Raw genomic sequence first — 8,963 nt, forward strand, 5'->3', positions numbered from 1 at the left:
TAATTTGTATAATATAATTTTGTCTTATATCTACTTTAGTATTGAATGTTTTCATGGTGGGATGTTGGATTTACTCTTTTATTTCTGGCACTTTTAATGCAAGCCAGTTATAGTGTAGCAGGCTTTAAAATGGTAACTGTCAAACCTAACACCTTTTAGACTTTACATAGGTTCTTATCACTGAAAGAGAATCATACTTATTGGTTTTACCTTATTGTTTTTATTCTACAAGTATAGAAATAGAACTTGCATACTTGAGAATTTATGTAAGATTCTGTTGTAAAAACTTAGAATTGTTGAAAATTCAATTAAAAAAAACTGAGACTGTTATTTTTTCTACTAGGTAATGTTTGGGATATAAAATAAGCCTGACAGTCTCTGTTCTCAGGGAGGATGGAATCCTGTAAGGAGAGGTCTGTGAGGTAGGCAGAAATGAATTTATCTGCATTTGCTTTTGGTCTTTTGAGAGAAGGTTTCTGATACAGATATTAGCAAGACCCTCTAAACTACAGAGAACTTTGGTGATGATTGTATGGATGCCAATAGAGCCAATATACAGAGATCTGACTGACTTCTCAGTAATCAGTAATATGACAAAAAGTTAGGGAGGTGGGGAAGTACTCCCTATCAGATATTTATCTATATTAACTCATTAAAATAGATAATGCCATTTAACCCTCAAAGACCCTTTGGAGTAGACACTATTATTTCCACTTTAAAGATACATACATTGAGGCCCAGAGACAGTAACTTGTCCAAGTTTACATAGCTAGTGACAGAGTTAATATTCAAATCCAAAACCTATCTGTACCACTTGCTATATACAGATAGCCACATTAGCCAACGAAAGGATATGTCTATCAAAAGATAGCCTGGAAACATGCTAAATGGAAGGTCAGAGAGAAAATTGATAGGTTACATCTAGGATTATTCAGGAAAGGAAATGCTATGACTCTAATACTTAATTACTTGAAAGTCCCTGTGAACCTTTTTGTATTCCTGTTACAAATTGGTTGAATAGGACTGTCAAAATAGGACTGATGCAGATTCACCTGTTGCCTGTTTAATTTCTGTTTGTGTGTGGTAAAATATACATGCCATAAAATTTACCATTTTAATTCATTAAGTACATTTCAGTGTTATGTAGCATTCACTACTATCCATTTTTGGAACTTCATCATCATCCCAACAGAAACTCTGAACCTATTAAATCATAACTCTTCATTACCCACCCTACCAAACCTCTATGAATTTCCCTATTCTAGTTACCAAATATAAGTGCAATTGTACAATATTTATCCCTTTGATTTTGGCTCATTTCACTTAGCATAATGTTTTTAAGATTCATCCATGTTATAGCAAGTATTAGAATTTCATTCCTTTTTATGGCTGAATAATATTCCATTGTATGAATATACCACATTTGTTTATTGATGGACACTTGAATCATTTCTTCCCTTTGGCTATTGTGAATAATGCTGCTATGAATATTAGTGGACAGTGTTCATAGCAGCGTCAGTCCTTGCTTTCAGTTATTTTAGGTATATGCCTGAGAGTGGAGTTGCTAGATCATTTGGTAATTCTTTGTTCAACTCTCTGAGATTTTCCACAGCTGCACCATTTTTTATTCCCATTAGCAATTTGCAAGAGTTTTAGTTTCTCCACATCCTCACCAACACTTATTATTATTGTTTTTTTCATAATAGCCATCCTAATGGACATTAGTAAAGTGGTATCTCATTGTAATTTTGATTTACATTTCCCTAATAATTAATGATGTTGAGTATCTTTTTGTATGCTTATTGACCATCTGTATAGATAAATGGAGAAATGTCTGTTCAGTTCCCTTGCCTGTTTTTTTAATCGGGTTGTTTGAGGGTTTTTGTTGTTGAATTATAGAGTTCTATTTTTTTTAATTGTTAAAAATACGTTTTTATTTATTTCAGAGAAAGGAAGGGAGAGGGAGAGAGAGATAGATACATCAATTATGAGAGAGAATCATCAATGGGCCACCTCCTGAACACCGCCCACAACCTGGGCAGGTGCCGTGACCAGGAATCAAACCATAACCTCCAGGTTCATAGGTTGATGCCCAACCACTTAGCCACACTGGCTGGGCAATAGGAGTTCTTGTATATATTCTAAATTGATATTAATCCCTTATCAGATATATGATCTGCCAATATTTTCTCCCATCCTGTAGGTTGTCTTTTCACTCTCATGATAGTGTCCTTTGATACACAATGTTTTTCATTTTAATGAAATTCAATGTTTTAAGTGGTTTGCCTCTGCTTTAGATGTCATATCCAAGAATCATTGCAAATCCATGAGGATTTCCCCTTATGTTTCCTCCTAAGAGTTTTATAATTTTAGCTCTAATGTTTAGGTCTTTGATGCATTTTGAGTTAATTTTTGTATAGGGTGTAAGGAAAACATTCTACTTCATTTTTTTGCATGTGAGTATCAGGTTTCCCAGCATCATTTGTTGAAATGAGTATCTTTTTCCTATGAATGGTCTTGACACCTTTGTAGAAAATCATTTGACCATATATGTTAGGCTTTTTTTCTGGGTCCTCTGTTCTATTCCATTTGTCTATATGTCTGTCCTTATGCCCAGATCATACTGTTTTGATTACTGTAGCTTTGTAATAAGTTTTGAAATCAGGAATTGTGAATCTTCCAAATTCGATCTTTATTTTCAAGATTGTTTAAGGTATTTGGGATCCTTTGAAAGTCCATGTGAATTTTAGGATGGTTTTTTATATTTCTACAAAAAACGTCATTGGGATTTTTAAAAGGGATTGCATTGAGTTTGTAGATCACTTTGGGTATTATTGTTATCTTAACAATATTAGTCTTCCAATTTACGAACACAGATGTCTTTCCATTTATTTATGTACTAGAGGCCCAGTGCATGAAATTCATGCACTTGCAGAGGGAGGGTCCCTCAGCCCGGCCTGCACCCTCTCACAGTCCAGGAGCACCGTGATCCATCACCCCACAGAGGGAGGGGAGAGCCCGCCCACCCAGCCGGGGCTCCGTGATTGATCGCCCCACAGAGGGAAGCCCCACCCACCCACCACAGCCCGCCTGTTGGTGGCCTGGGCCTCCCTCTTTGGGGCAATCACGGAGCTCCCTGATCAATTGCCCCGCCAGCCGGTGGCCTGGGCCTCCCTTTGAGGGGCAATCATGAGGCAATGGCGGGGCCCCCTGACCAATCGCATTGCATCCGCCTTGGCTGGCCTGGCGCCAGTGCGTGTCATAGTGTGGTCGTCTGGATGGTTGTTCTGCTGTTCAGCCATTTGGTCAATTTGCATATTATGCTTTTATTATTATAGATTCTTTAATTTTATTTTAGTGTTTTGTAGTTTTCAGTGTATAATATTTTAGTTCATGTGGCTGTCATATTTCTCACAGTAAATTAATAAATGAACATTTCAGTTTACCCATTATTGTTCAATGGCCTATAGATCTGTCAAGATTCTTTTCTATTTATAACATAATTAGGATTCTGAATCCACAAAGCTGAGGGAAGGATCCTGGAAATTGGAAACCTAACCATATTGCTGCCCTTGGGAAACTATGTCTGGGTGTCCAGACTGCTGGTTTCCTCTGATAAAAACCTAATTTCACTGTCTGTCTTCTTTGGTCTACTGTAGTTTGTTCACATTTCTAATTTTTTCTATCTTTTGCTTCTAGATTTCTCCATCTTACTAAAGGAAAACGATTCCCTATTTGGTTTAGCTGATGGTACCATGCAAAAATCAGATCCTCGAAAAGGTCAGAACCTGTATTTATACATAAAAGAAATAGAGAGTTACCCTCTATTAGGCTGTGTATTAATGGATGTGTCACAAAAAAAACAACTAGAGTGAATAAAAGAATCTCACCCTTTCTTGCCAATTTATCCTGCAATTTTGACAAGTCCTGCATGTTATTTATGCAGCTCTTTATAGTTTGCAAAGTGCTCTTCAGAATTATTTCATACAGTCTTTACAGTAATCTTATGAAGTGGGTACTATTGCTATTTTTATTTCATGGAAACAATGAAGGGTTATGAGACTATTCAAAATTGTATTACTATGAATGGCAAGATATAGTCCTAGATCTTTTGCCTCTAAATCCTACCCTTCTCACATCATAAGTTCATAATCAGTATCCGAATTTAGTAAACATGTAAGTATGGAAGCTGTATGAACATTGGAAATAATGTATGTAAAAGTCTGTGAAAAAAGTTAAAGCCCCTTTATAGATGTAAAATACCATTAATAATTCAATATATCTTGATATTGAATGTCTAACATGATCTTTAGGATGACATAAAACGCTTCAGTATGTAATATGCCATTGTCTTAGTTTAGCAAACAAGGCTCTACACAAGTTGCTGCCTACCTACTTTTCTATTCTCATCTCAACCAGTTCCTGTCACTTATCTCTGTACCTTACCCTATTCTTTTACATCTATAATAAACTACTGGCTTTTGTCCTAACACACTATGCATTTCCAGGAAGTATGATGTGGCACCATTGATGCCAATAATCTTGTTCAAGAAGCAACAAAGAGAGTATGGCTTCTCTGCATTTTCATTAGCCGCTCATTGTTAGCTGCTTTGCTTGTTAAAGGAAATATTGATGTTCTCTAGAGGTTCTCTCTGCACTGCAGAGATGCATAATTGCTATAGAGAGAGTGGGGGAGGGACAGTCACTAAGGAGAGATTCGCTCCATCTTCTTTGTTCACATCTGCTGCATGCACAAGACAGGATTTATTGCTTTCTTGGCAAATGTGATTGCCTAGCTTGCCTCCCCCCGCCCCTCTTCTGGCGGATCATCCCAGAGGAATATTACCATCTCATTACACTCATCTATGAATGGAGCAAAATAAATGGAAAGCTGGAGGCAGAGGATCAGGTGAGAGGCACTAGGAATACTTGCTAATCAGAGAGTGGCTGATTAGTGGCACATCCCAGACCAGTCCTCTGTCTTATCTCCTGCCTCCCTGTAGCTTGTCATCCATGACCACAGTGGGACAGTTTGTTCTGCTCTCAACATTTCAATTTGATTTCTGTACATATCGGCTTAGGATTGTGGTTTATTAAAACCACAACTGTTATCTAACACTGAAAGACTTCTATCTTGTCATAATGGGTTTTCAGAAGTACATTTGATTCTTCTTTTTCCTACTTTTCAGCTTACATTTCTGGGGGAAACATTCTTCCTTCCCTGTTCTCTTCCTCCTTTCCCTTCCTCACCTTGTCTCTCATTGGAATGTGCATGTACTAGCAGATAAAGCCTGCATTATTTTCCAAGCTCTATGAATAATTTAAAACATAGTTCCTATGAACATCCTCTGTTTAACTTAATTTTACCTTATTAAATCCCAGACTATATCTAATCTTATTCAGTGTCCAGATCAAACTTCAGTTTTTACTGTAGTAAAATGGGTAGAAGATCCACATTCACATCTGGTTGTAGTTCTTCCCATGCTGGGCTATTTTGTGTTAGAAGCATTTGTAAGGTTTCTTTTTCATTTGTTTACTTATTTTGAGGAGAAAGACGGTGCTGTTAAGAGCATAGTTTTTGTTCAAATTCTGCCTTTTCTTCTGACTGTGAACTTTCAGAAAGTTAATCAACCTTCCTGGTATCATTTCCTTATTTGTATAAATGAATAATGACACCATACTAAGTGGTATCAAACAGGGGAGGATGGTCTTACTGAAATACTTAGCACAATATCTGGCACATAGTAAACACTTAAAAATAAGAGCTATATAATGTTAATAATTATTATTGCTATTTTAATATACAAGAGATAATTTACAACTGATTTTTTTCTTTTTTTAATATATTTTTATTGATTTCAGAGAGGAAGGGAGAGGGAGAAAGAGAGATGGAAACATCAGTGATGAGAGAGAATCATCGATCAGCTGCCTCATGCACGCCCCACCCTGGGGATCGAGCCCAAAACCTGGGGCATGTGCCCTGACCAGGAATCAAACCATGACCTCCTGGTTCATAGATCAGTGCTCAACCACTGAGCCACACTGGCTGGGCTGATTTTATTTTATTTTTTTTCCTCTTTTTTATTGATATCAGAGAGGAAGGGAGAGGGAAAGAGAGATAGAAGCATCAGTGATGAGAGAGAATCATTGATCGGCTGTCTCCTGCATGCTCCTTGATCCTTACTGAGGATCAAGCCCACAACCTGGCATGTGCCCTTGTCTGGAATCAAACCTGGGACCCTTCAGTCTTCAGGCCGATGCTCTATCCACTGAGCCAAGCCAGCTAGGGCTGATTTTCTTCTTAATATCACAATATATGAAGAATTTTTTTCTTGCTTCAAGGTATGACCTATTGTAATTGTTTTGTCACATTTCAAAAGGATGCTTCCATAGCCTTGTATATTTTTCTGTTATATATATCTTTATCTCAAAGGTTTCTAATACTAGAATCTTTACGTTCTCTAGATCTGCACTGTTCAATATAGTAGCCACTGAACATGCATGTATTTAAATTTAATGAAAATTAAATACAATTAAAAATGCAGCTTTTCAGTAATTCTAGACACATTTAGGTGCTAAATAGCCACATGTGACTAATGGCTACTCATTAGACAATACAGATGTAGAACATTTCCATTATCACTGACAGTTCTATTGGACAGCACTGCTTTAGATGTCCCTAGTCTATGCTCCTGCACTCTTCTCAGAAATCAAAAGAGGTTATATTTTCTAGGATGTTGCAAAGACTCCTGTCTTAATGTTTCAGGGCTCTGGACATCAAAGGACCCAGATTACTCTTCTTACTCCAGCCCCTTAGTTGCATTACTGTATTTTGAAATAAACAAGAGGCATTTTCACTTCCCCCAAGTAGATCACATTACCATAACTTTTAAAGGTCCCAGTCAAAACTTATGTTTGTCCTAATATTGTGAGTATTAGAATCCTTAGGGGCTAACTAGTAACAGGAGGTTCTAATGTCCTTTTTGTAAGTACATTATATTATTCAGATTCTGAGTTTTCTCTCTGAGAAAGGTAGTAAACAGCAAGTTTTTCCTGAATAATCTCTATTATCTGTATTTTGCACTTTGTATTATGCACTTTTAAAGTCATTTTTTCATTTGTTCTTCACAACAACTTAGTGAAGCAAGTAGCATTAAGATTGTATTCCTGTTTTACTGATTAAAAAACTGAGGCTCAGTACAATTAATTATTTGCCTAAGTACTTCAAGGAAAAATAAAGTTGATATTCAAAACAGGATAAAATATAACTTCAAGCTCTGGCCGGTGTGGCATATACCTGGGTTGCAGGTTCGATCCCTGGCCCCAGTCGGGGCTGTATGCAGGAGACAACCAATTAATGTGTCTCTCTCACATCAATGTTTCTCTTTCTCTCCCTTCCCTTTCCTTCCTTCCACTCTCTCTAAAACAATCAATGGAAAAAATAATCCTTAAGTGAAGATGAACAAAAAATAAATTTAACTTTCAGTTCAATATTTTGTTTTGTTTTTATTTTGTAAAAAAAAGATTAAAGGTTCTTTAGAGCAACTTGGAAACTGACGACTGTTGTATGAAGTACTCTCAGAGAATTACTACAGCCTCATTTGTCCTATGACCATGTGTATTAGACAGGGAGGGCTGCCATAACAAAATACCACAGGCTGGGTGGCTGAAACAGCAGAAATTTATTTTCTCACAGTTCCTAAGGCTAGAAGTTCAAGGTCAAGGTGTTTGCAGGGCTGGTTTCTGGTGAGGCATCTCTCCTTGACTTATAGATAGGTGTCCTCATCTGGCCTTTTTCTCTGAATGTCTTTGTAGAGGGAGCGAAGGAGGAAGGAGAGAGGGGGAGAGAGAGATATCTCTGGTATCTCTTTCTCTTCTTATGACACCAGTCCTGTCAGATTAGAGCTCCACCCCTATGACCTCATTTACCTTTAGTTATTTCCTTAAAAGCCCTATCTCCATATACAGTCACATTGGAGATTAGAACTTTAGCATATGAATTTTGTGGGAACACAGATCAGTTAATTACATCATGTTAATGGTGTTTGAATATCTTTCGATTTTTCTGGCTTAACCTAATTAATTGGAAATTATATTTATACTAGAGGCCCGATGCACAAAATTCAGCCTGGCCTGCATCCTCTCCAATCTGGGAGGTCAAACAGACCTCCCCAATCTGGTTTAGGCCCCATAGTGATCGGGCCTAAACTGGCAGTCGGACATCCCTCTCACAATCCGGGACCGCTGGCTCCTAACCGCTCGCCTGCCTGCCTGCCTGATTGCCCCTATCCTCTTCTGCCTGCCAGCCTGCTCACCCCCTAACCAATCCCCTGCTGGCCTGATTGACGCCTACCTGCTCCCCTGCTAGCCTGATCATCCCCAACTGCCCTCCCCTGCTGGCCTGGTCACCCCCAATTGCCCTCCTCTGCCGGCCTGGTCGCCACCAACTGCCCTCCCCTGCCGGCCTGGTCGCACCCAACTGCCATCCCCCACAGGCCTGGTTGCCCCCATCTACCCTCCCCCGAAGGCCTGGTCGCCCCCAGCTGCCCTCCCCCGCAGGCCTGGTCACCCCTAACTGCCCTCCCCTGCTGGTCTGGTCACCCCCAACTGCCCTCCCCTGCCGGCCTGGTCACCCCCAACTGCCCTCCCCTGCCGGCCCGATTGCCCACAACTGCCCTCCCCTGCTGGCCTGTTCACCCCCAACTGACCTCCCCTGCCGGCCATCTTGTGATGACATCACAAGTGATACCACCTAGGCTTTTATTATATAGGACTAGAGCTCGGTGGCACAAAAATTTGTGCACTCAGGGGGAGGGAGGGTCCCTCAGCACGACCTGTGCCCTCTCACAGTCTGGGACCCCTCAGGAGATGACCACCTGCTGGCATAGACGCGCTCCCCGGGGGAATTGAGCCTAAGCGGTCAGTCAGACATCCCTTCTGGCAGCCCAGCAGACTTCATGAGA

The 8,963-nt window shown here is 39.5% G+C and overlaps 1 protein-coding gene across 12 annotated transcripts in view; it reads left to right on the plus strand.

The window, feature by feature from the left end:
* Positions 1 to 404: 404 nt before the first annotated feature.
* Positions 405 to 8,963, plus strand: part of SCMH1 (Scm polycomb group protein homolog 1) — a 109,277-nt gene continuing 100,718 nt past the window's right edge. For 5 of the 12 annotated variants that reach the window (XM_006087246.3, XM_023752697.1, XM_023752703.1 and 2 more), the window contains exon 1: positions 3,700 to 3,780. The gene's annotated coding sequence lies outside the window, so the exon portion shown is untranslated. Of the gene's footprint in view, positions 423 to 3,699; positions 3,781 to 8,963 lie in introns of those variants that run through there. The other 7 variants (XM_006087242.3, XM_023752698.1, XM_014454501.2 and 4 more) reach the window with 3 other exon arrangements.

Source organism: Myotis lucifugus, unplaced genomic scaffold (assembly GCF_000147115.1).
Source record: "Myotis lucifugus unplaced genomic scaffold, Myoluc2.0 scaffold_37, whole genome shotgun sequence".
NCBI classification, from domain to species: Eukaryota; Metazoa; Chordata; class Mammalia; order Chiroptera; family Vespertilionidae; genus Myotis; species Myotis lucifugus.